The sequence below is a fragment of the Macrobrachium nipponense genome, chromosome 26, assembly GCF_015104395.2.
Source record: "Macrobrachium nipponense isolate FS-2020 chromosome 26, ASM1510439v2, whole genome shotgun sequence".
NCBI lineage: Eukaryota > Metazoa > Arthropoda > Malacostraca > Decapoda > Palaemonidae > Macrobrachium > Macrobrachium nipponense.
In genome coordinates, this window is record NC_087215.1 from 67,076,756 (window position 1) to 67,103,804 (window position 27,049).

The 27,049-nt window shown below is 35.9% G+C and overlaps 1 protein-coding gene across 8 annotated transcripts in view; it reads right to left on the reverse strand.

Moving 5' to 3' along the window:
* Nucleotides 1-27,049, reverse strand: part of LOC135200357 (uncharacterized) — a 373,732-nt gene that overhangs the window by 196,663 nt on the left and 150,020 nt on the right. The gene's annotated exons all lie outside the window — the stretch shown is intronic.

Here is a 27,049-nt window from a genome sequence, read left to right on the forward strand (position 1 = left end):
TTATTATTATTATTATTATTATTATTATTATTATTATTATTATTATTATTAAGGGGTTACTGACTTGAAATTCAACCTTCCAAAGAAAATGGTATACATTTGAAAGAAGTTACAGAAGATAAAGTTACAAATATAAAGAAAATTCAAAAGGAAGAGGTCAGTTAGTAACAAAACAAGTTTAAATATTTATGTATGCCTTATCCAACATCTCCCTGATTTTTTTCAGCCTGCAAAGGAATTAACGGAAGTATATTCAAAGCTATATTTTGGTTTCATTTCAGTTGTCACAGGGTAGTCCTTGAGGTACAGACACATTATGCGCTAGAACACAAAATCAAGAATAAAAATTTTTAAAAATGTAACTACTTGAGTCCTTGTATTGACTAAAGTGGAAGAATTCAAGAGAAGACTTCATGTTAATGAAATTAGAGACGCGAACAAATAACAGGTGACTAAAAATGTCAGAAAATCTCATCAGTTCCAGTGGACAAGAAAAGCAGTTTTCCACAGCTGGTTCAGGAAGGTACTGTGGACGTCAGAAAACCGTTAGGGACGATAAGGCTTTAGAGTCAAACGGGGAGAATGACATAGCCTTACAACCAAACTATTAAATCTCCCTTAAAGAATTTACATTAAACAAGGCGTGATCCGGCCTCCCCGCTTACTCAGGACGCGTGCTATAATCTACGGTCAAGTAGAGCATTGTTCCACCTACGAAAATTAAAATAAATACGCTATATTGTATCAGATATCATTTTTCAGTACTGTTTAACATAGACATAGACGTTATTTTTTACATTTTCGTTTTAGTAACTAAATCATAAATATCGTATCTTAAAATTCCTGTATCTTTAACTCGACGCGAAATACCTTTTTCAAACATTTCTAGGCTCTTCCATAGACCTTTTCTAACACCCTCCCCAACAAGAACAACAACAACAACGTCGACATTAACAACAAAGTAGTTTGTAGGCTTACTCCCCGAGTAAGCGATAAAACTCGAAAGACTTCGAAAGTCTTTCATATACGATGAGGAGCACGCCGCTGATTTAAGGATGACTCAAAATTCCGTCGAGTGGTTTCCCAAATGCAAATCGAATTCGATGCTCGCGCTCGCCAACGGCCGCCCCCCCCCCCCCACCACAACCTCCTGTTGCTTTCAGCGGGCAAAAGAGCTTGCGTTTTGCGTCTTTGGTTCCTTTGTGCTTGCAGAATGCACATAACGGCCCCACTGGCCATTGTGTTCGCATGCATATTGCAACTACGCTGGGATTACGAAGTGAAAGGAGTTTTAAACTTGCTTTTGTCTTGTCAGGATTACTTTTCTCTCTCTCTCTCTCTCTAACACACACATATACACACACATCTCAAGTATAAAAATCCCATTAAAACATACTGAGATATATCCTGTTTTAACAGAAGAATTTATTTAAACACACAAACAATATATATATATATATATATATATATATATATATATATATATATATGTATTTATATCTATATCATATATATCTATATATATATATATATATATATATATATATATATATATTATATAATATAGTAATATATATTATATAATATATATAATATTATTGAGAGGCATTCTGAAGCCAAAACCTAAATGGCGAAAGGCAGAAATTAGAGAAAATGAAAAAAATACCAAATTCCTGAAAAACTACATATTAGTATAGAATCATTATTGGTTTAAAAAAAAAAAAGTTTATTTATTCCTTGCGTAGATATTGTATTAATTAAGAAATAATTACAGTGGTAACATACAGTCTAAGGGTATTGAACTCCGCATTTCACTATAACCCAACGTTGAACAAAAAACTTGAGAACCATAAAGTATATAGTATAATATATATTCGTAAGTATGATGCACTTGTCAAATTACTGGAATACTGGTTCATTCTAGTTCTTAAGGGAAAAGTCAAAGATGGACGTGAAAACTGATTAAAATCATCAGTAGAGAAATATATCTTATCAAGAAGATCAAGCAGCTTTCTCAACTAAAAATCTACACTAAAACAATCTCCCTAGATTGTTAAGTATATCATAGTTGAACCAGACCACTGGCCTGATTAACAGCTCTCCAGGGGCTGCCCCGAAGGATTAGATTTTTATTGACGTGGCTAGGAACCAATTGGTTGCTTAGCAACGGGATCTACGGCGTACTGTGCGATCCGAACCACATTCTATCGAGAAATGAATTTCTAATCACCAGAAGGAGATTCCTCTAATTCAGCACTGGCGACAGCTTGGACCGAACTCGGACTACCAGAATGGTATAGGCAAGTACGAAACCCACTCGTCCAGTGAGGAACTGGGTAGTGAGCCCCCCTACCCCCACCAAGGGTTTTAAAGAACATGACCCTGAAGAAATATCAGTACTAGATTACGACCCCAAACAACCCCTGGGTGTCCCAATCACGAAAATATATATATAAAAAAAAAGTAACGCCTACGCCTTTAAAACGAACAGAGCCAGCAACGTCTCTGCCTTGTTAGAAAGACAGAGTTGACGAATTTGTTTAAAAAAAAAGACAGTGTTAATAAGTCTGCCCTTTTAATAAGGAATTTCATCAACGTCTTTGTTCTAAAAATACATACGATTAACGCACCCGACTTTCAAAGACGTAGACTTAACTGCCGTCAGAGAATCAAAGGTCATCGAATTCTCTTTTTGAGAGAGAGAGAGAGAGAGAGAGAGAGAGAGAGAGAGAGAGAGAGAGAGAGAATATACAATTTCTTCAGCAGGAGCCAGACACAGAAAGAGAAATAGAAGAGAAGAGAGACTTAACTTTGAGAGAGAGAGAGAGAGAGAGAGAGAGAGAGAGAGAGAGAGAGAGAGAATATACAATTTCCTCAGCACCAGCCAGAGACACAGAAAAAGAAATAACGAGGAAAGAGGAGAGGAGAGGAGACTTACTTTGAGAGAGAGATTTGAGAGAGAGAGAGAGAGAGAGAGAAGAGAGAGAGAGAGAGAATATACAATTTCTTCAGCACGAGCCAGACGCACAGAAAAGAGTAATAGAGAAGATAAGAGAGCAGAAGAGAAGAGGCATTGCCATGAGGGCGAGACTGACGACTGAGCCCATCCATCAACCCAGAGAAAAGCTGCCACGGAGCCCGAGACGGGCAACTTATTGTCGGAAGTTAGCAGGATTTGAAAGAGAAGAACTACTTCCGTTATCTGCCTCGCATTTGAGTGGACTGGTTGGTCACGCTACCTGGAGAAGAAGAAAGAGAAGGAGAAGAAGGGAAAGGATGGAGAAGAAGAAGGAGAAGAAGGGAAATAGAAGAAGAAGGAAGAAAAAGAAGTGAAAGGAAGGACAAGAAGGACAAGAAGAAGAAGAAGAAGAAGGAGGAGGAGAAGAAGAAGAAGGGAAAGGAAGAAGAAGAAGAAGAAGAAGAAGAGAAAGGAAGAAGAAGAAGAAGAAGAAGAAGAAGAAGAAGGAGAAGGGAAAGAGAAGAAGAAGAAGGAGGAGAAGAACAAGAAGGGAAAGGAAGAAGAAGAAGGGGAAGGAGAAGGGAAAGGAAGAAGACGAAGAAGAAGAAGGGAAAGGAAGAAGAGGGAAAATAAGAAGAAGGAGGAGGAGGAGGAGGAGGAGGAGAAGAAGGAGAAGGAGAAGAAGAAGAAGAAGAAAGAAGAAGAGAGAAGAAAGAAAGAAGAAAAAGGAAGAAGAAGAAGAAGAAGGAAGGAAGAAGAAGAGGAAGAAGAAGAAGAAAGAGGAGAAGAAGAAGGGAAAGGAAGAAGAAGAAGAAGAAGGAAAGAAGAAGAAGAAGAAGAAGAAGGGAAAGGAAGGAGAAGAAGGACAAGAAGAAGAAGAAAGAGGAGAAGAAGAAGGGAAAGGAAGAAGAAGAAGAAGAAGAAGAAGAAGAAGAAGAGAAGAAGAAGAAGAAGAACAAGAAGAAGAAGAAGAAAGAGAAGAAGAAGAAGGGAAAGGAAGAAGAAGAAGAAGAAGAAAGAAGAAGAAGAAGAAGAAGGAAGGAAGGAAGAAGACAAGAAGAAGAAGAAGAAGAAGAAGAAGAAGAAGAAGAAAGAAGAAGAAGAAGAAGAAGAAGAAGAAGAAGAAGAAGAAGGGAAAAGAAGAAGAAGAAGGGAAAGGAAGAAGAAGGAAAATAAGAAGAAGGAGGAGGAGGAGAAGAAGAAGAAGAAGAAGAAGAAGAAGAGAAAGGAAGGAGAAGGAGAGGAAAAAGAAGGCAAAGGAAGGAGGAGAAGAAGAAGAAGAAGGAGAAGAATAAAAAGGAGAAGAAGAGAGGAAAGGAAGAAGAAGAAGAAAAAGAAGAAGAAAAAGAAGAAGACAAAGAGCAAAACCTGTAAAAATAAACAACTCCATCACTAGATCAATATGACGTAAGCAATCAAACTGGCTTTCTTTAAAGACACAGGATTATAGAGTAATAACTGAAAAACAACCATTCCATTACTATATCTATATTATTTGCTAAACAAATATCTAAAAAAAAACAGTCAAACTTCTTTTCTCAATGGAGGAAAAGACTTATAGAGATGGAACTCTCCAGGTAGTAATATTGATACAAATCTCTCAATGGAATGTTTTCTCAACACCGACCTAGCCATTATCGTCTAGAGTTCGATGTTGTTAAAAGGATCAGATGATCAAATGTTTCATTACTAACTATAGTCATTATCATCTCAAATGAAATGTGGTTAAAAGCATTAGAGTTGAAGCGCTAATTAACCACGAACTCACATCCCCTCCCCTTACCCCGCCCCCCCAAAAAACAAAACAAAAAAAAGATGGCTCAATATTTCAAGAGGTAAAACTCTAACCGTTAATTAACCTGAAATGTCCAAAAAATTAAAATTATCTCAGCGATTATAAACGACTCGGCATCACGTTAATTATCGACAAGGGCGCAAATAGCACACTGGAATTTTTTGAGGTGGAAAGGTCTACAAAACCAGAGAGGAACTCGTTCCAGAAATTGGGAAACATGTTTTCAAAGTTTGAGATAACGTAATAAAGCTGAAAAAAACTAAAAAAAAAAAAAAGCTTTATGTCACTCCTACACGAGCAAAGCAATAAGAGAATTATATCGCAAGAGAATTCATATCCTCACTTAAAGGAGACAATACAAATGTTTTTGAAAAAATTCTAACGACTAAAAAATGCGCCGATGTTTCTCCGGCACAACTAATTTTTTTTTGTAAAGCGTATAACTCTGTCTGAAACTCTCCCCCAGTGCCCATGAAACTTTCAGCCAGCCGTGGTGGCCTGTGTTGGCAGACGCACGATCATGGCTAACTTTAACATTAAATAGAATAAAAAAAAAACTACTGAGGCTAGAGGGCTGCAATTTGGTATGTTTGATGATTGGAGGTTGGATGATCAACAAACCAATTTGCAGCCCTCTAGCCTCAGTAGCTCTTACGATCTGGGGGCGGGTGGAAAAGTGCGGACGGACAGATGAATAGCCACCTCAAGAGTTTTCTTTGACAGAAAACTGAAACTGACATCGTCCAGATTAAAAGACCGATAGCTGTTCACCTACGCTGTTCCAAGACCGGGCCATTATTCTTAAAGTAGAAGAGATATTGCATGTGGGTCAGTTAAAGTTGATACTCGAATTGCAAAGGCATCTCTCTCTCTCTCTCTCTCTCTCTCTCTCTCTCTCTCTCTCCTCTCTCTGCAGCGTTGTGGCCTGTGTGCAATGGCGTTATTGCCAATAGTCGCCGAAGACGCCTGATAACTCCCATTGTGATTCTAGGACAAGTTCTTGATGCCACCCGCCATCTTGTCACCTCCTTCCAGAAACTGGTATGGAACGGAATGGGCCATAGAATTATTGGCCAAAAGTCAAGCGCTGGGCCCTATAAGGTCATTCAGCACTGAGAGGGCAATTGAGAGTATAAAGATTTTAAAAGTATAAAAAAAAACTCGCAATTCTTAGAAGAGGGTCGACAGAAAGATGGAAAGATAATACGAATGGAGGTATGGCAAAAGGAATGCAAGGGGTTGAAGCTAGGGGCCAAAGGGGACGCTGCGAAGAACCTTATGTAATGCCTACAGTGCACCGCATGAGGTGCACTGACGGAACTACCCCACTACGGGTACAGAAACTGGAAACTGGTGTGGTAAGTAATTTGAGATTCAGTATTATTCTTTTCAAGATGAGACAACGCAAATAATCATGGGATGACAGATTAAAAGCGATGAAATATGGATGTATTAAAACAATTATTTTGTTGCTGGGCACCTTTATAAGGCTTTCTTCACCTCAAAAAGAACCAGCGCTGACACTTTCAAAAGAACCTGGGCTGCCATTGAACCAGTGCTGACGCTTGTAAAAGAACCAGCACTGGTACTTCCAGAAGAACCAGTGCTAGCACTTTCAGAAGAACCAGCTCTGACACTTGTAAAAGAACCAGCGCTTGGCAAGGTGACTTGGCAACTTTTTTCATTTCAACTTATTCCAATTTTCGTCTCTCACTGAAAACGGGCCCCGTGAGAGTTCAGGAATGCGAGCCGGTGGTCACCTCAAAATACTTTATAAACAAAACCAGGCATTAAAAGCATATTCATATATATATTCATAATCACAATTATAAATCATTTTTGAAAAAGCGAGACAATTCTAGCAAATACCATTAGGCGAATTTTAATGGCATGGCACGGTCACAGAGATTGATCGAGCATTACGATATGCATTTAAAAATCACGCGGGAAAAATATGAGAAAGACACAAAAGGGCGCGAGTTATTTTGCGATATATGTTGACCGACTGGACCGCCAAAAATAATAATAAATAAATAAATAATGTACTTCCGGTTGACTATTTCACGTTAATAGATAGAGAATATTGTATACTGACACGGACTGGCATTTAGCGATGGCGTCATCACACATAAACCCCTAGGGGCAAATAAAAGGTAGTATATGTTACCCCGGGCATTACCTGTTTCCGCATTGTTCCTAATTGATTCATTTATAACAGCGAAACTGGTGTCGAGGTTATTGCACCAATGTTCCCGATGACGCAAAGATTCAGTGGGGTTTGCTCTGTCAATTGGATTACAGAACTTTTTCCTTCGGGGTTGAAAGAGATCGAAAAGAGGGTCGATTTCCAAATGAGTTCTGTGTGTTCCTAGATAATAATAATAATAATAATAATAATAATAATAATAATAATAATAATAATAATAATAATAATAATACATAAACAGAATGAAGGGAAAATTTATAAACAATATTTATAATATATAAACAGAATGAGGGAAAAAAAATATTGATAATACATAAACAGAATGAAGGAAAAAAAATTAAAAATATTTATAATAAATTAACAGAATGAAGGGAAAAATATCTGAAATTAATATTTATAATAAGTAAACGGAATGAAAGGAAAAAATTGGAAATAAATTAATTATTGGATAATACACAAAACAGGAACGAAAGGGGAAAATTTGAAATAAAAATAATATTCATAATACATAAACAGAACGAAGGGAAAAATTGAAAAATAATCTTTATAAGATTATAAGACTTAAACAGGACGAAGGGAAAAAATTGAAAAATAATCTTTATAAGATTATAAGACTTAAACAGAATGAGGGAAAAAATGAAAAATAATATTTATAATACATAAACAGAATGAGGGAAAAAATGGAAAATAATATTTATAATACATAAACAGAATGAGGGAAAAATGGAAAATAATATTTATAATACATAAACAGAATGAGGAGAAAAATGAAAAATGATATTTATAATATATAAAAAGAATGAAGGGAAAAATTTTAAAATAATATTTATAGTACATAAACAGAATGAAAGGGAAAAATTGAAAAATAATATTCATAATACATAAACAGAATGAAAGGGAAAAAAATTATAAATAATATTTATAATACATAAACAGAATGAAAGGGAAAAAATATAAATAATATTTATAATACATATATAGAATGAAAGGAAAAAACTGAAAAATAATATTCATAATACATGAATAGAATGAAGGGGAAAAATTGAAAAAAATATCTATACGTAAGTGTTAATGTATGGATAGGATACAGACTCAAAGAAGACACGAGATTATGTCAATTAAACGCTAACGGCAGGTCCTATGATATAAATACTAATTTAAATACAAACCAACGCTCTATAAAGTAGGCCATTTAATGACTGATTGTATATTTCTAATATTGATCAAATGCAAAATCGGCATTATCAAAACGGCAGCCCGATCAGGTCATATTATTTACATATACCTGTCGCAATTAAAACCAATTTTATCAACATGTCACAAATCACAGATCATATCATTCAGATATTTGGCAAGGTGATAAAAATTCAATGTAAAAAAATATCAGCATAAATTGCGCATATCGCGCAAACAAATCCTAATCGTTTAAATGGTAATCAGAACAAAGCAATTTCTAAAAAGATAAAAAGTTCCAAAATCCCAGAATAAGATAAGAAAAAAAAAACGAAATAAAAAGGACAACAACTAAAGCCATGAAAACCAGAACCAGAGCAACAGTGGCCCCATCGGAGTCAGAGAGAGAGAGAGAGAGAGAGAGAGAGAGAGAGAGAGAGAGAGAGAGATTGGCAGGGGGGGCGGGGATAGAGGTGAGGGGGGTGGCCTAGTGTTGGACGAGGTCAATATTATCCATCCTGTTCTGAGAGCGTTTGTCATCCCCCTTTTCATTGCTTCCGCGACCTCTTATTATCCTTCCTGTTGGCTGGCTATCTCGCCATCTATGGAACCCCCCTACCCCCTACCCCCAATTCCCCACCCCCCTCCATAACCCACACCCACGCAATGCATCACGGGCATCCCTTCGTATCAGTCGTGAGTTTTATTTAGTTCTTGTCTTGGTGGGACGGAGATCTGAGGCATCCAAGACTATCCAAGATTGGAAGATGCAAATTTTACCAGAAGATGCATTAGCAATTCTCTGGTAGACATTAGAGGTGCCTCAAACTGAGGGACCTGGGGCAACCCGAACAAGATGTAAGGTCTGTAAGGTCTGTAAGGTCAGTTAGGTGATGGAAGAGAGAAAGGAATGTCTATCAGAAGCAGAGGAGGAGAGAGAAAATTCAGGAAATAGTCAGGGGATGGGATTAGTGGAATGAGGTGATTGATTGGTTGACGCCCTCATCAAATTAAACAGGAAATTTCAGGAAAAAAAAATACTGAACGGGTTTCATCCAGGAAATATCTGAATATGTATTATATATCACGCTGTAAAATTAAAGTATACTCATTAAGAATATTATAAATGACAATGAAATGATTAAAAAAAACATCAAATTACTAATTGTATGAAAATTCAAATACTAAAGCGTTAACTTTACTTAAATATATATAAATATATATATATATAGTATATATATAGTATATATATATATATATATATATAAGTAAAGTTAATGCTTAAGTTCTTTAGCTTTTATACATTTAGTAGTTTGATGCTTTTTAATATTAATTTTACTGTCACTTATAATATTTTTAATGGTTATACTTTAATTTTACAGACTGATGATGCACCGAGTTTATATGCAAAACGTGTCTTGTAAATAAGCCATGGATTGTATGATGTTTTTATGGACCCTGTTGTTTACTTTTATCTCTCTCTCTCTCTCTCTCTTCTCTCTCTCTCTCTATATATATATATATATATATATATATATATATATATATATACATATATATACACATAAATTCATATAAACTATACACATATCCGATGGTACCCGTATACAGAAAGAAATGGGAGATCTTGAAAGGAAGATATAGATATTATTCTTGGGGAGGGTAAAAAAAAAAAAGTTCGTAGAAAGGCGAGGAATTGGAATGGTTATAGGATTCCACTGTTAACGAGAGAGAGAGAGAGAGAGTAATATTTATGGAGAATAGGGGATGCCATATCGATAGAAGTATAGAAAGTAACACGCACAGAGAGAGAGAGAGAGAGAGAGAGAGAGAGAGAGAGAGCAATATTTATGGAGAAGAGGGGATGGCATATCGAAGGAAGTATAGAAGGTAACACGCACAGAGCGAGCAAGCGAGAGAGAGAGAGAGAGAGAGAGAGAGAGAGAGAGAGAGAGAGAGAGAAGGGGGACGTTCATGGAATTCAAGATTCCAAGAAGACGGTTCCCACCCCCCGGGGGAGGGCGCTCGGAGAAGGGGGAGAAGGCGCAGCGTAGGTGTGAACCCTGTGGGAATCTGACAGTGGCTTCTAAAACTATACGAACCTTGTAGGTAGGAGATTGGAATTAGATTATTGTTGGTTGGTATCTTGCATTCCCCTGTCATTTTTTGTATCTTTAGAATGTACTGTAATATGTGTGTGTGTGTGTGTGTGTGTGTGGTCGGTAGATCTACCATTGGCGCGTTATTGGAAATATTCATTGATATATCTCACACTGCCCACGAGATATAGCTGTGAATATTAAAAGTGGATGATCTCTCTCTCTCTCTCTCTCTCAAATACACAATTACACACACACACACACACATATATATATATATATATATGTATTATTATCTTCTATTTTTTTTGTTTACCTATTTATCTATTATTTTAGGGCCTGTTTCACATATGTTCCACCCACATTCAGTCACTATCTCCACTTTATTCTTATAATAAATGCACAAAAATCATCATCGGAGAGAAATAACCTAAATTATTTTTTTAATAAATTTATCGTAATGATTTTATTGTTTTAAGGTTCATTCAATTTACAATATTGGTATTTTAAAGCTATGAAGGTTCCCAAATTATAATACCCGATTTAAACGTAGGTTTAATTAAGAGCCATTTCTTGGCATTGTGTGAATTAAGGTCTGAATATTCTGGCATACCCCCAGTGAAACCTATGCCCAAACAGAACTACAATGTGACTGTAAATCGTTAGATACAAACACGCCACACACATACACGAAAAAAACACATCTGCGTGCGTATCGCCTCTCCTAGAACCCCTCTAAGCAGTCCCTATCTACTAGCCAAAGCGAACCTCGCGACCCAAAACATCGACATCTGTTTGCGGGTGGTGTCCCTAAAGGCGAGACGTGGGGACCCTCTGACCTTCGAATTCACCTCGACGAGTCTGTACCACTGACATCATGGCAGCAGCTAATCGCTTTTAAAAAAGCTTCGGCGACTGATGTGGCTGTCCAATCGAATTCGCCGAACTGTCCGCTCTGACGGATGGATTTCTAACACTTGCTGATCTAACAGCGACGTTATTGTGTTTTCGATTGAACACCAAATTCCTTGGGAGTTTGAATTTCTCAAGTTAATGACCCCTTCTGCTGGCCTTGTTTCGTATGAATAGGGTTCACCCTCTGAATAATAATAATAATAATAATAATAATAATAATAATAATAATAATAATAATAATAATAATAATAATAATAATAATAATAATAATTTAGTGTCTTTGTGTGAAAAATAATGCTCGCATCAAATCCTGGATTCCATCTTCTTTCAGAAAATTTTCGATTATCATGACATGGCCTACAATAAAACTTATGAATTACATTACTTTCTTGCAGTAACGAAAACTGGACAGATTGACGGGAGATGTATCATATGAAATGATAGTTTCAGACTCTGCACAGAAAGACACAAGAAATAATTTCAAATAATTGATCAAACCATCACGAATATATAATCCTTTCAATTACAGTGTCTTCTGATTAAATAACCCAGCATCTCACATGTCAAAAATATTTTCAATCGTAAAACACATTTCAATTGTAATTCTTCTAAGTGAAAAAGTACACCACTCAAACCATCTCAGATTACCCTTTGAACTGCAAATTATTCTAAGTGACAGCGTCGATGGGAAAGGGTATTTTAAAGTCTTATACGCTGAAATATACAGTAATCCAACCTCTGGCTGCCCACAGGCTCTATTAGTCAGAATAGTAAACTGGGATATTTGAAAAACAAAGCATTGCTTCTTAATGCCACTGGAAAAAAAATGTTCATATCTTATGTGGATTTCTTTATATATATAATATATATATATATATATATATATATATATATATATATTATATATGTGTGTGTGTGTGTGTGTGTGTGTGTGTGTGTGTGTGTGTGTGTGTGTGTGTGTGTGTGTGTGTGTGTGTATCATTCAAGTGAAATAGTACGTACATTCACATAAGTACAAAGTAGCAATAGACCCCATTTCTTCAAGGTCGATTCACGCTACATATACAGTTCGTATTCGTACGTTCTTCGAACGTAAATTGCGAAGAACGTACGTGAATTACTTTCAAACAGAAATCAGCGACTCCCTTTACAGTCCGTCTTACGCGCGGCTACCATTCGTGCCGCAACGAACGAGACTCGCGTAAATGGCGCGAAGAAAGAAAGGCGCACGTAAAAGGTACGAAAATGAGACGCCATGAACGCAGTAATCCCGTCTCCTCCAGGCGTCGTTTCGTGCGATCAATCAATTCGTTCCTCCCTGCTGCGTAAGGGCCGCAGTCGATTGACTCTGTAACGAAGCCATAACCAGGATCTCTCTTCCAAAATCGTTGTTCACTTTCCATTCACTTTCCATTCACTATTATCTCTCTTCCAAAACCGTTATTCACTTTCCATTCACTATTATTCACCTCCCATTTTGTTATTCACTCTGACAACTTTCTGCAACGATTAGGAAGCCATCTACCGAAGTTTCGACTTTCAAAGCCTCTCAATACTACGCGTCCTGTCAAGGTTATTAAGAGGGATAACTTGAGCCAATATCTCTCTCTCTCTCTCTCTCTCTCTCTCTCTCTCTCTCTCTCTCAGGATTTAAATAGCTGCGTCTTGTCAAATTTCTCATAAGTATAACTTGAACTAATATATATATATATATATATATATATATATATATATATATATATATATATATCCCTGGCTTCCTGCTCTCTCTCTCTCTCTCTCTCCTCTCTCTCTCTCTCTCACTCAGGATTTAAATAGCTGCGTCTTGTCAAATTACTCATAAGTTATAAACTTGAACTAATATATATATATTATATATATATAATATATATATATTAATATATTTATATATATATATATATATTTATATCCCTGGCTTCCTGCTTCTCTCTCTCTCTCTCTCTCTCTCTTCTCCTCTCTCTTCCTCTCTCTCTCTCTCTCTCTCCTCTCTTTCAGACTTTTAATAGCTGCGTCTTGTCAAATTTCTCTTAAGTAAAATTTGAACTCTTCTATATATATATATATATATATATATATATATATATATATATATATATATATATATATACTATATCCCTGACTTCCCGCTCTCTCTCTCTCTCTCTCTCTCTCTCTCTCTCTCTCTCTCTCTCAGAAACAACACAAAAAAAAAAAACTTCTTTTTTGAAAGTCACAAGCCAAAACCCTTTAATGAAATACAAACACTTCCAAGGGCTTGCTACCTACCTCAATGGTCTCCCTGAAGGACGATAAGCTATCAAGTCCCTGACCTTACCCTTATCTGTAACCCCCTTTTCGTGCCCTTTTAGCTCTGAGAGCAGACAGCAAACTAAACTTGAGAATAGGCCCGATACTGGTGTTTGTACTTCGTTAGTAGGTGATACATCGCTGGTTAATTATTATTATTATTATTATTATTATTATTATTATTCCATTATTATATTATTATAGCACCTGATCCATATGAAAAAATTCAGGCACAGCCACTGACCTAGATTCAATTCTTCAAATTATTATTATTATTCATTATTATTATTATTATTATTATTATTATTATTATTATTATATTATGAAGATTCCAGACAGAATTAATGAAGCATAAATTCACGCCCCCGCCTTTCTCTCTCTCTCTCTCTCTCTCTCTCTCTCTCTCTCTCTCTCATGCCATGAAACGCTCATAACGCACTCTACATCTTCTCCAACACCAAAAACCGATCGGAAACCGGCAAAATTGTTAACTGACTTTCTGGAAATGCATTTAGCAATCCTCCGTTGAGTCTCATCATAATGTATTCTAATTTTACCTAGTTTCAGTCACTTGAAAATCTAAGGGTAATTATTCAATTTAACTCGTAATATTTTATCCTTCATAATTAAGGGATTTTTAGGGCATTCCTGGTAAGTAATGTTTTACGAGTATGATAATAGCGATTTCATTTGGGTAACTGAAAATGAGAATCTATTTCAATCAAGCCATTTATCTTTTTTTCTTTTATCCTTAAGCTTCCTTCCATGTTATTTTTCGGCGGATAATTACCATGGCGCTTTGGTGTAAGAAGATCCCACAAATTCCTGAGCTGTATACCTAGTATATGCGTAACTTTGAAAAGGCACATATATAACTGAAACTGGTAAAAGAAAAAGGAATATTAAAAAAAAAATAATATAGTTTTTTTTTTCTTAAATAGGAAGGTCCATAAATCCAGATTTACTCGAGGATATGAGACCGCTTCCAGACCTCGCATAAATCGAACTGGAATGGCACAAGACGCTGGGTTGCTGGAACCTGGAATAGTACACGAATTCTTAATTACACGAAGAAATAATACGGCCCTCCAGAATATCTACGGAATAATTCCTTGGAACTCGCTTTAATACGTCATAATGGAATGGCAAAACGCACGGGAATGTCAAAGACGAACTGGAATATTCAACGAAACTGGAATGTTTCAAAAGGTCCCTTACTGGAATGCTACGACGAAACTAGAGTGCTTCAAAATGTCTCTCACTGGAATGCTACAAACGACCTGGAATGGTCAACGAAACTGGAATGCTTCAAAAAGACCTTCACTGGAATGCTAAAAACCACCTGGAACGACCAACCAAACTGGAATGTTTCAAAAGGTCCCTCACTGGAATGCTACAACGAAACTGGAATCTTAATAAGTCTCTCACTGGGATGACAGAAACGACCTATAATTGTCGACGAAACAGGAATGATTCATAAGGTCCGTCACTGGAATGCTAGAAACGACCTGGAACGTTTTACAAAACTGGAACGCTTCTAAAGATCCCTCACTAGAATACTAAATACGACCTGGAACGGTAAAAAAAACTAGGTCCTTTACTGGACTTCTGACTTCTACAAACGACCTGGCATGGTCAACGAAAGGTCCATCACTGGAATGTTAAAGACAACATGGAAAGATCATCGAAAGATCCCTCACTGGAATGCCAAAAACCACCTGGAACGGTCCAAGAAAGGTCCATCACTGGAATACTAATAACGTCCTGTAGCCGTCAACGAAAGGTCCATCACTGGAATGTTAACAACGACCTGGAACAGTCAACGAAAAGTCCATCACTGGAATGCTAAAAACTTCCTGGAAAGGTCATCGAAAGATCCATCACTGGAATGCTAAAAACCTCCTGGAGCGGTCAACGAAAGGCCCCTCACTGGAATTCGGAAAACCTCCTGGAGCGGTCAACGAAAGGCCCCTCACTGGAATTCTAAAAACTTCCTGGAGCGGTCAACGAAAGGTCCCTCACTGGAATTCTAAAAACCTCCTGGAGCGGTCAATGAAAGGTCCCTCACTGGAATGCTGGAAATCGTCTAAAGGTCCCTCAGTCACGACTGACAACGAGGGAGGCACTATGCCTGCATTCCAGCGCTTCATGCATCCAACTTCACAACAAAGCGTGACACTGTTCTCTGACTTTCGAAACGATCCCAGAGTTTCTGTTTACAACAACGAATTCAAGCGTATCTGGTTGCGAGTTTGTCCGAGTCTTCTCGAGCCAGGTTAATTTATTTATATCTATCTATCTATCTATAAACATATCTTGCTATATAGCTATCTAAATACCTATCTACCTATCTATAATATATAGATATAGATAGACCGATAGTCCAATTCAGTTCATCGGTAATTCCATATCTAAGATGCATAAGTAAAAATAAATTACAGATCATGAAACACACAGAGCAAAGGAAGATTTATCTATAAAACATAGATAGATAAATATATAATCATTAAATCTACATAAAAACAAAAGAGGTTTACGTAACAAGCCCAAGAACATAGAAAGCTAAATTACGTCACTTCTCCCAAACACATTACGTAAGTCGAAACGAATATACCTTTAATATTTTACGTAACCTCACTTGCCGATGATGTCCATCAAAACAGCTAAAAAAAATTTACTAGTAAAAAATTACATTTTTATCGCAATAGTAGAGTGACTGATAAAAGTCGACACCAATACTACACAGACTGATCAAATTCGACGCCAATACTAGACTGAGACTGATGAAAGTCGGCGCTGATGCTAGACTGAGACTCATCAAAGTCGACACCAATACTAGACTGAGACTAATAAAAGTCGACACCAATACTAGGCTGAGACTGATCAAAGTCGACAACAATACTAGAGAGACTGATCAAATTCGACATACTAGACTGAGACCGATCAAAGTCGACACCAATACTAGACAGATTGATCATATTCGACATACTAGACCGCTACTGATAAAATTCGACACGAATTCTAAAGTGAGACTGATCAAAGTCGACACCAATACTAGACTGAGACTGATCAAAGTCGACACCAATACTAGACTTTTTTGTCGATTTATTTCAGGCCCCGGCCGCTCTCCACGGAAGATAGGTCGAAATTATTTATTGGCATTACTTAGTCAGATGCCTCCTGCCCTCCTAAAGAGACATGGCAGCTCTTACTGCTTGCAATATTTACTATAGAAAAAAAAAAGAAATATATGACAGACAAGCCAACTAAAATATGAGTTACACATTTCTCGAAAATACCTGTACGAATACATCTGTTTACGGGTCAGCTGCATTTTGTACAATAATAATAATAATAATAATAATAATAATAATAATAATAATAATAATAATAATAATAATAATAATAAGTATGGAGAAGCACAACCACAGATGCGACTGTACATGTATATTTAAAAATATATTTGTACCGCATACTTTTACTTTTAAATATATACTGTGTACATTTACATAAATGTGGTTTTTTTTCTCCATTTTAAAACTCATGTTGCTATGGATATATTAGAGTTAATTACAAGAATTTACGTTTTTCTCTATGAATTAATTCTCAATCAGAAATCGACTTACACATGTACACTTATGCATATGATCGATGGCAGCCAATAACATTGGGGGGGGGGGGGGGTGGGGGGGGGGGGGGGGGCGGCGGGTTGGGTGCCAAAATTTGATTCACGGGAAAACAGGCGATCATCTCCCTCATTACTACGGAACAAAGACAGTGAATTCAAAGGAGATATCAGACTCCGAAGCACCCGCCTGTGGTGTTTGCGTATGGTAACACTGCGTCCCGGGCTTTAGATAGTTACATTCAACAATGACAATAATATCCTATTTCAAATATTAATGGTGTAATTAGCATACAGTAATTTATTATAACACTTTTCAGTTGCAAATGTACACCCAGATATCCTTTTAAATACCTAAAACTTCCACATAGCGTAATTATTTAAAGCCCGGGACGCAGTGGATGGACAGATGGAAAAAAACAGGGTATAGTTCTTAACCTTCTGGTGACTCCAGACGCCCCCATGAATTGCCCAAGATGGTCCCATACCCACTTTGTCTAAGTCCACTCATGTCCTATTTGCTGACAATGTAACTTAATATCTTTAGTTTAATTACATATTTTAGTTATGAATAGCTAAGAATAGAACATACTAGAAAATCAAAAGTATTTATAGTTCTATGTAATTATTCATTTACAAAATGTATACCCATGCATATATGGACACATTAAAATCAAATACAAATATCCAAAGATCAAGTCCCATACCCCCGGCATGTGGTTCTCATACCCCCTGGGGTATGGATACCCCTGTTAAGAACCTCTGCTCTAAAGATTTACTTACCCTTATGGAATTGGAAATGGGTATCGCTGGGCAGACAAAGATTCCTCATTTCCTTCTTCCCGTACAAACCATGAATAATAAAATACATTGCATAGATATGCATCCAGTTTCTTGGTTTGACTAATTAAAGCTACGATCTGAATACCAGTTTTTGCCGTCTTCGTGGACCCGCTGGGTAATATCCTCCAGTTCATAACTTTTTAGGCTCTTACAATTCCTAACACCCCCTCCCCTGCCACACCCCCAACAACAGCAACAACAACAACAACAAAGATAGTTTGTAGGGTTACTCCCGGAGTAAGTGATAATCAGCTACCTTGCAGTAATAAGTGGTACGAGCACCAACCTGAAGGAGTGACAGAAAACGATCAGGCAAAGATCCTCTGGGACTAGTGTATCAGAACAGATAGGGTGGTACGTGCAAATAGACCAGACGTGACGTTGACTGATAAAATCAAGAAGAAAGTATCACTCATTGATGTCGTAATACAATGGGACACCAGAGTTGTCTTAAGAGAGAGAGAGGAGAAAATGGATAAGTATCAAGACCTGAAAAATAGAAATAAGAAGGATATGGGATATGCCAGTGGAAATTGTACCCATAATCATAGGAACACTAGGCACGATCCCAAGATCCCTGAGAAGGAATCTGGAAAAACTAGAGGCTGAAGTAGCTCCAGAAGAGTGATCCTAGAAAAGGCGCACATAGTAAGAAAAGTGATGGACTCTTAAGGAGGCAGGATGCAACCCGGAACCCCACACTATAAATAACACCCAGTCGAATTGGAGGACTGTAAAAGATGGGGGAGAAAAAAAAAATAATAATAATAATAACAATAATAATAATAATGTAGGGTTGGTTCTCCCAGCACTTCCTGTTCCCACGGAAGACAAGCCGAAATTATCACATATTACTCCCGCCCACTTTTCCCCTCCCCCCTCCCTCAAAACTCCGCCACCCGGGGAAAGGGTTTGGGGGGGTGGCGGGTTGACTGCAGACATGTCCAAGCTCGGTGGTAGGTAAATGAATGCTGATGAACAAACCCTCAATTAATTTCGGTAAAAATGGTGGACAACCAACAGCTATGACCCATAATTACCTCTAATCATCAAGTCTAATTAAGGGGGAAAAAGTACGGCGAATAAAAGCATACAAGAATTAATTAATTATTAGCATTGGATAATTAAGCTCACTTCCGGCACCACACGGTATACATACGCGGCGTTTCCTCAAGAGTGGGATTATGAAAAATGTTAGCAAGGGTACGTAGGGATCTTCTCTCTCTCTCTCTCTCTCTCTCTCTCTCTCTCTCTCTCTCTCTCTCTCTCTCTCGTTGCTACGTTTCAAAAATAGATCTATACGAGATAACTTTCTAAAATCCAATTCAAGGTAAATATCTCAGTTTCTCTCTCTCTCTCTCTCTCTCTCTCTCTCTCTCTCTCTCTCTCTCTCTCTTTACTTTTAAGGTGAAAAATATCCGTTAATTATACACATACAGAAAGGACACACATATACAATTAAGTGTACGTATGTGTATGTGTATGTATATATATATATATATATAGTATGTGGATATATATATATATATATATATATATATATATATATATATATATAGTATATATATATATATCTGTATATATATATATATGTATATATATAATATCTATATATATATCTATATATATATATATATATATATATATAAATATATATATATATATATATATATATATATCTATATATATATATATATCTATATATATATATATATATATAGTATATATATATATATATATATATATATATATATATATATATATATATATATAGTATATATACCTATATGAATTACGTTAAATCCATAGGAGAATGATATTACTTACTTTGTAAAGATTTTAGGATGTTTAATGGGCATTTTATTTATTAAATCTTATATATGATATATGTATGTATGTATGTATATATACTATATATATATATATATATATATATATATATATATATATATATATATACACATAGATCATATATAAGATTTGATAAATAAAATGCCCATTAAAAAACCTAAATCTTTACAAACTAAGTAATATAATTCTCTTATGGAATTGACCTAATTCATAAGCTAGGAAAATCCCGCCGCTGCCAACAGCAGACAAACCCGTATCATCAAAACTAGAGGTCACTCAAAATGGCCACTGACGTCATCTGTCAAAAATTCAAACACGCAAAAAAAAAAAATAAGTAACAAAATAAGTAAAAGAAAAAGTACACACCCTGTTGCGTTTCCCGATCAATTCAATGCCTAAATGCACGGTGACCTTTCGACCTCCAAAAAGGTCAACAAAGATACCTGCTACTCGGAATCTGTGATTCGGGGCACACTAAAGAAGACGGGCAGGAACATATATCAAATTGCCTTTAGACTAAGCTTAACAAAATAGTAAGTAAATATATATTATATATATATATATATATATATATATATATATATATATATATATATATAATGTGTGAGCAAAAAGTTGATAAACAGGTACAGTGAATAAATAATACCAATCTACATTCGGCGCAACCGAGTTTTCTGTGCGACGTATAATGCTGTATAAAACATCAACTACGAGCAGCAGCTCTCCAGTTGCTCACCAGATGCGGTAGAGCGAAGGTGCGTCCAATGGCTCCGGAGAGCGCTGCCAGATGCACGACACATGACTAAAATTAACGTGAAATAAAAAAAATAAAAATAAAAGCTTCTGAGGCTAGAGGGTTGCAATTTGATATGTTTGATGATTGGAGGGCTGATGATCGACATACCAATTTGCAGCCCTCTAGCCTCAGTAGTTTTGGAGATCTGAGGGCGGATGGACAGATTGACAAAGCCGGCGCGATAGTTTTCCTTTACAGATAACTTGAAAACGAAGAGGAAAAAATAAGAAAAAAAATACTTAATATTTTCCGTTCTCCCTTTAGTTTTACTCATACTCACACACAATATCTACTACGTACCCACCCCAACACACAACTACAGAATCACCACACACACACACACACACACTTAAAGCGTATATATGCCCACACGCCAAACATACCCGGCATTTAAAAAAAAAAAAGAAAAAAAATCAAACAGAGCGCTCTAAAGGTAGCATTAAAATTCCCCGAATTTTTAAACGGGCTCCCAGCTGAATTCGTTTATGGGGCACAAATCTCTTTGGGGGGGGGGGGGGGGGGTCGAGGCGGGGCGGGGGGACATACGGAGTGCAGTGCTTAGCTAAATGGGCCGTGTCGACCTCTCCGAAACTTAACTGTGTGCCTTTTCCATTATGCAAACGGATAGAGAATCATATCCTTCGGTGGGTCTGCGTTCGGAGCTTTGGCCTAATTATGCAGCTAGTGGGTATGGTCTTGTTAATGGTCTGTGCTACGACAGAATAATGATTTTTGTCAGTGTTTACCATCTAAAAGTCATCATAAATATAGATGTTTTCTATGAACAGAGAATAAACCCATCGCACATAAGATGTAAATGTTTTTACACATTCGTTAGTGTTTTATGAACATAGGGGAACCCCCACCATACATAAGATGTACATAAATGTTCTTTACACATTCGTGAGTGTTTTATGAACATAGGGAAACCCCACCATACATAAGATGTACATAAATGTTCTTTACACATTCGTGAGTATTTTATGAACATAAGGGAAACCTCACCATACATAAGATGTACATAAATGTTCTTTACACATTCGTGAGTGTTTTATGAACATAGGGAAACCCCACCAAACATAAGATGTATGAAAATGTTTTTACAGATTCGTGACTGTTCTATGAACATAAATATCCATGATTTTATCACACATAAGTCATGAAATTATTGATACAAATTCATTAGCTTTCAGGCAACGCCCTTCAATTCCAGCACTACATTTTGACCTTGGCTAAGTACCCCCACACCCTCAAGTTATAGTCATCCCTCTATTTTCGTATTACAACTAATTAGGTAAATACAAAAAAATACATGTAAGTTCTTTCTACGACTTCCTCTATACATAATTAGTGTAAAGTACAGATTATATAAGATATTTCCCATGTATGACTAACGCCCGAGATGAGAGAGGTCCAGGTTAACATAAATAAATAAATAAATAAATAAATAAACAAATAGATAAATTGCGACCTGGAACACCAGTCCGGTTATCCAAGGACTCAATGGATGCGACCAACAATATTACCACGGAACCGACCCTCGTGGTAAATTGGATATGAATGGTGTGCTGAAATGGACAGTGGTGTGTTTTGGTTGTGGGGTGGGGGGAGGGGATGGAGGGGGGGATATATGGTGGCACTTCTAAAAGCACTTTGCAAAGCCATCTTCATCTCCACGAGGTATATGCAGGGGATCACATAGCAACGCCTGTTCAGGAGTGTGTGTGTGTGTGTGTGTGTGTGTGTGTGTGTGTGTGTGTGTGTGTGTGTGGTTTTTCTTAACAGCATCGCCCTTTTAATTTCTCTTATTTCCCCGCTATACGGAAACGAGTAGGAACACAAGTAACGTCGAAGACAGGGCTTGTGGCGTTGACATTAGTCTTGATAGTGCTTGCAAAGGGGACTTTCTTATATCCGAATCCTTGGAAATCATAAGCAAGCAATGTAGAGGGCAATTTATTTGATATAAGAAATCTCTCTTGCAAGCAGAGTCATGTAATATCAACGGCAATCTACAGGAATTTAGCAATCTCTCTTGCAAGCAGAATCAAGCAATGTCAAAGGCAATCTACATGAATTTAGCAATCTCTCTTGCAAGCAGAATCAAGTAATATCAACAGCAATCTACAGGAATTTAGCAATCTCTCTTGCAAGCAGAATCAAGCAATGTCAAAGGCAATCTACATGAATTTAGCAATCTCTCTTGCAAGCAGAATCAAGCAATGTCAAAGGCAATCTACATGAATTTAGCAATCTCTCTTGCAAGCAGAATCAAGCAATGTCAAAGGCAATCTACATGAATTTAGCAATCTCTCTTGCAAGCAGAATCAAGTAATGTCAACAGCAATCTACAGGAATTTAGCAATCTCTCTTGCAAGCAGAATCAAGCAATGTCAAAGGCAATCTATCTGATAAAAGAAACCTCTTTTGCAAGCGCAGTCAACGGGACAAACCTCTGGGAAGAAAAAGGCAAAAATTAACTACTGAATAAAACGGCAAAGAAATAACTCGGATACACAGCCAGATCATTCCTTAACCAGACACTGAATGAAGAAGTCTCACAGAGCGAGGATTGCGAAGGCTTACTTGAAAACGTCGAGTAAAATGATATCAAGCAACCAAGCAAGCAAGCAAGCAAGCGAGAGCTTCAAAATCACACCAGGAAGGCATGACCTCATCTGGAATGCAGAAGTTCCCCGTGAACTCTGAACTCCTGACCCAGAAAATCCAAGAGGAATTGTTACGCAAAACATTTTTTTTATTGTGTAAAAATATCCATGTTAATTGTGTAAAAATATCCATGTTGTGTAAAAATTCATGTTAATTGTGCAAAAAATAGTCATGTTAATTGTGTAAAAATATCCATATTGTGTAAAAATTCAAGTTAATTGTGTAAAAATATTCATGTTAATTGTGCAAAAATATCCATGTTAATTGTGTAAGAATATCCATGTTAATTGTGTAAAAATATTCACGTTAATAGTGTAAAAATATCCATTTTAATTGTGTAAAAATATTCCTGTTAATTGTGTAAAAAATATCCATGTTAATTGTGCAAAACTATTCGTGTTAATTGATTGTATTCATCTTAATTGCGTAAAAAAAAATTTAAGGAAAAATTATTTTAAAGCTTACATTTAAAGTTTACGTCGTAAAAAATGAGTTTTGCATTTAAAGATTAGCTGTAAATAAGTTGTGAACTTAAAGATGAGCTGAAAATGAGTTTATGAATTTAAAGCTCAGTTAAAATGAGTTATACATTTAAAGATTAGTTGAAAACTAGTTATACATTTAAAGGTTAGCTGCAAATGAGTTACACATTTAAAGATTAGTTGGAAATTAATGATTAAATTTAAGCATTAGTTAAAAATGAGCTATACATTTAAACATTAGCTCAAAATGAGCTCTACATTTGAAGCTTAGCTAAAAATGAGCTATACATTTAAACATTAGTTACAAATGAGCTATACATTTAAAGATTAGTTGAAAATGAATTATTACATTTAAAGATTAGTTAAAAATGAATGAATAAATTTAAAGATCAGTTGAAAACTAGTTATACATTTAAAAATTAGTAAGAAATGAGCTATACATTTAAAGCTTAGTTAAAAATGGGCCATACATTTAAAGTTTTGTTGAAAATGAATGAATACATTAAAAGATTAGTTGAAAACTAGTTATACCTTTAAAAATTAGTTAAAAGTGAGCTATACATCTAAAGCTTAGTTAAAAATGAGCAATACATTTAAAGATTAGTTGAAAATGAGTTATGCATTTAAAAATTAGTTCAAAATGAGCTATACATTTAAAGCTTAGTTAAAAATGAGCTATAAATTTAAGGATTATTTGAAAATTAATTATTACATTTAAAAATTAGTTGAAAATGAATAAATACATCTAAAGAATAGTTAAAAACTAGTTATACGTTTAAAAATTAGTTAAAAATGAGCAATACATTTAAAGCTTAGCTAAAAATGAGCTATACATTTAAAGCTTAGCTAAAAATGAGCTATATATTTAAAGATCAGTTGAAAACTAGTTATACGTTTAAAAATTAGTAAGAAATGGGCTATACATTTAAAGCTTAGTTAAAAATGATTCACACATTTAAAGGTTAGTCGGAAACTTTTGCTCATAAAGTCCGGGGGGGGGGGGGGGGGGGGAAGAGGTTAAATAGCAAAAGTACGAGAAATCACGAGTAATGCAAAACGAACAAAGGAGAGGAGCTGGAGCCTGAAGCGTATAAATGCGCCGGCCTCATTGACAGAGACGCTTGACTGAGCCTTAATTAGAACTAAAGGAGGCCTGGACGTTCATGTAAAGCTTGGCTGGGTGTTATTGAATTCCGCCTGTGCTCTGTATTGCGAATTCCTCTGAACTTTGTAGAGGGAAGTGGACGACGTTTTCTGACATACACCAGTCATGGCAAGTCTTGGCATAAAGATTGCAATAAGGGAGTTGGTGAATAAAAAATAATTGATCAAGATTGCAATAAGGGAGTTAGTGTATAACTGTAATGATTGACAAAAGATTGCAAAAAGGGAGTTAGTGTATAACTGTAATGATTGACAAAAGATTGCAAAAAGGGAGTTAGTGTATAACAGTAATGATTGATAAAGATTGTAATAAGGGAGTTGGTGTCTAACAGTAATGATTGATAAACATTGCAATAAGGGAGTTGATGTATAAAAAGAAAGATTGATAAAGATTGCAATAAGGGAGTTGATGTATAAAAATAATTTTTAATAAAGATTGCAATAAGGGAGTTGATGAATAAAAAGAATGATTGATAAAGACTGCAATAAGGGAGTTGAAGTATAAAAAATATTTGATCACGATTGCAATAAGGGACTTGATGTAAAAAAGAAATGACTGATCAAGATTGCAATAAGGGAGTTGATGTATAAAAATAAAAGATTGATCAAGATTGCAATAAGGGACTTGATGTATAAAAAGAATGATTGATAAAGGCTGCAATAAGGGGGTTGATGTGGAAAAAGAATGATGGATAAAGATTGCAATAAGGGATTTAATAAATAAAAATAATGATTATTAAAGATTGCAATAAGGGAGTTGATGTATATAAAAAATGATTGATAAAGATTACGCTTAGGGAGTTAATGAATAAAAAGATTGACTGAGACAATGATTAAAACAAGTTTATTTCACTGCGATCACTTTCTGGAGTATTGCGGCAACGATATATATTGCAAATATATATATATATATATATATATATATATTATTATATATATATATATATCATTGCCTGTGCGCTCATCTTTAATTTCTCTCTCGCTAAATGGAAAAGGCGAATGAACTTGAAGCGCAGCAATGTGATTAGCTGGCTCCATTTTTACGAACCAAAGAGCACTATTAGCGAGGTAATAATATCATATTGGTGATGTTGAGTAATGTTCCCGCCTCTCTCTCTCTCTCTCTCTCTCTCTCTCTCTCTCTCTCTCTCTCTCTCTCTTGCATAATATTAGTATAATACGTCTTTGTTATCATTCCATTAAGACTGTCTTGAACCAATATTGGCTAATACCATCGGCTACCGACAGATTCCACTCTCTCTCTCTCTCTCTCTCTCTCTCTCTCTCTCTCTCTCTACTAATATACAAAATTTTTTTTGTATTTTAACCAATTCCTTTTATTACATCACATTATTTGCGTCCGTTTCATTATCAATCTCATTTTACTTTCACTCTCTTTGCATATTCCTCTCTGAGTTGTTCCTTTCTAACCTCAGAGAGAGAGAGAGAGAGAGAGAGAGAGAGAGAGAGAGAGAGAGAGAGAGGAAAATACAATAATGGTGTCAGCGGACGAACATTCATCTTCAACGGAGAGATTAAAAGATCCCGAACCAAAAAAGGGGTGTCTGTGCCCCCCACGGGGGTGTGTGGGCGCTCGGGCGGAGGTTGAGGTGTAGTGGTAAAGGTAGAGGTAGAGGTAGAGGTGGGGGGGGGGAGCAACGTTTCTCAAAAGCCGTCCGCGAGACTGGAGTTATGTCAACATAAATTTAGTTCCGGGTCAAAAAGTAAATTTAATCAACAGCTCGACTTCATATCACAGGTACCATATTCGACAAACACTAAACTTATTTTTCATCTACTTTCAACTCACTTTTAAATTCATAGCTTAATTACGACTGACATTTAGGTAAATGTGTAACTTGAATGTATATGTATACCTTACTCTCAGATAATGTTAAAATGTTTCATTTATTTTCAACCAACCTTTAAATGTATAACTTATTTTCTTTACAAGTAACCTTTACATGTGCACTTATCTTAAACCTTCAAATGTATCATTATTTTCAACTAACCTGTAAATGTATAAATTATCTACATCTAACCTATAAATATATGACATATTTTCAAGAAACCTATAAATGTATACCTTAATTTCAACTAAAATTAAAATGTATAATTTGCATTAAATTCACCTTTTTATGTATAAGTTATTTTCCACCAACCT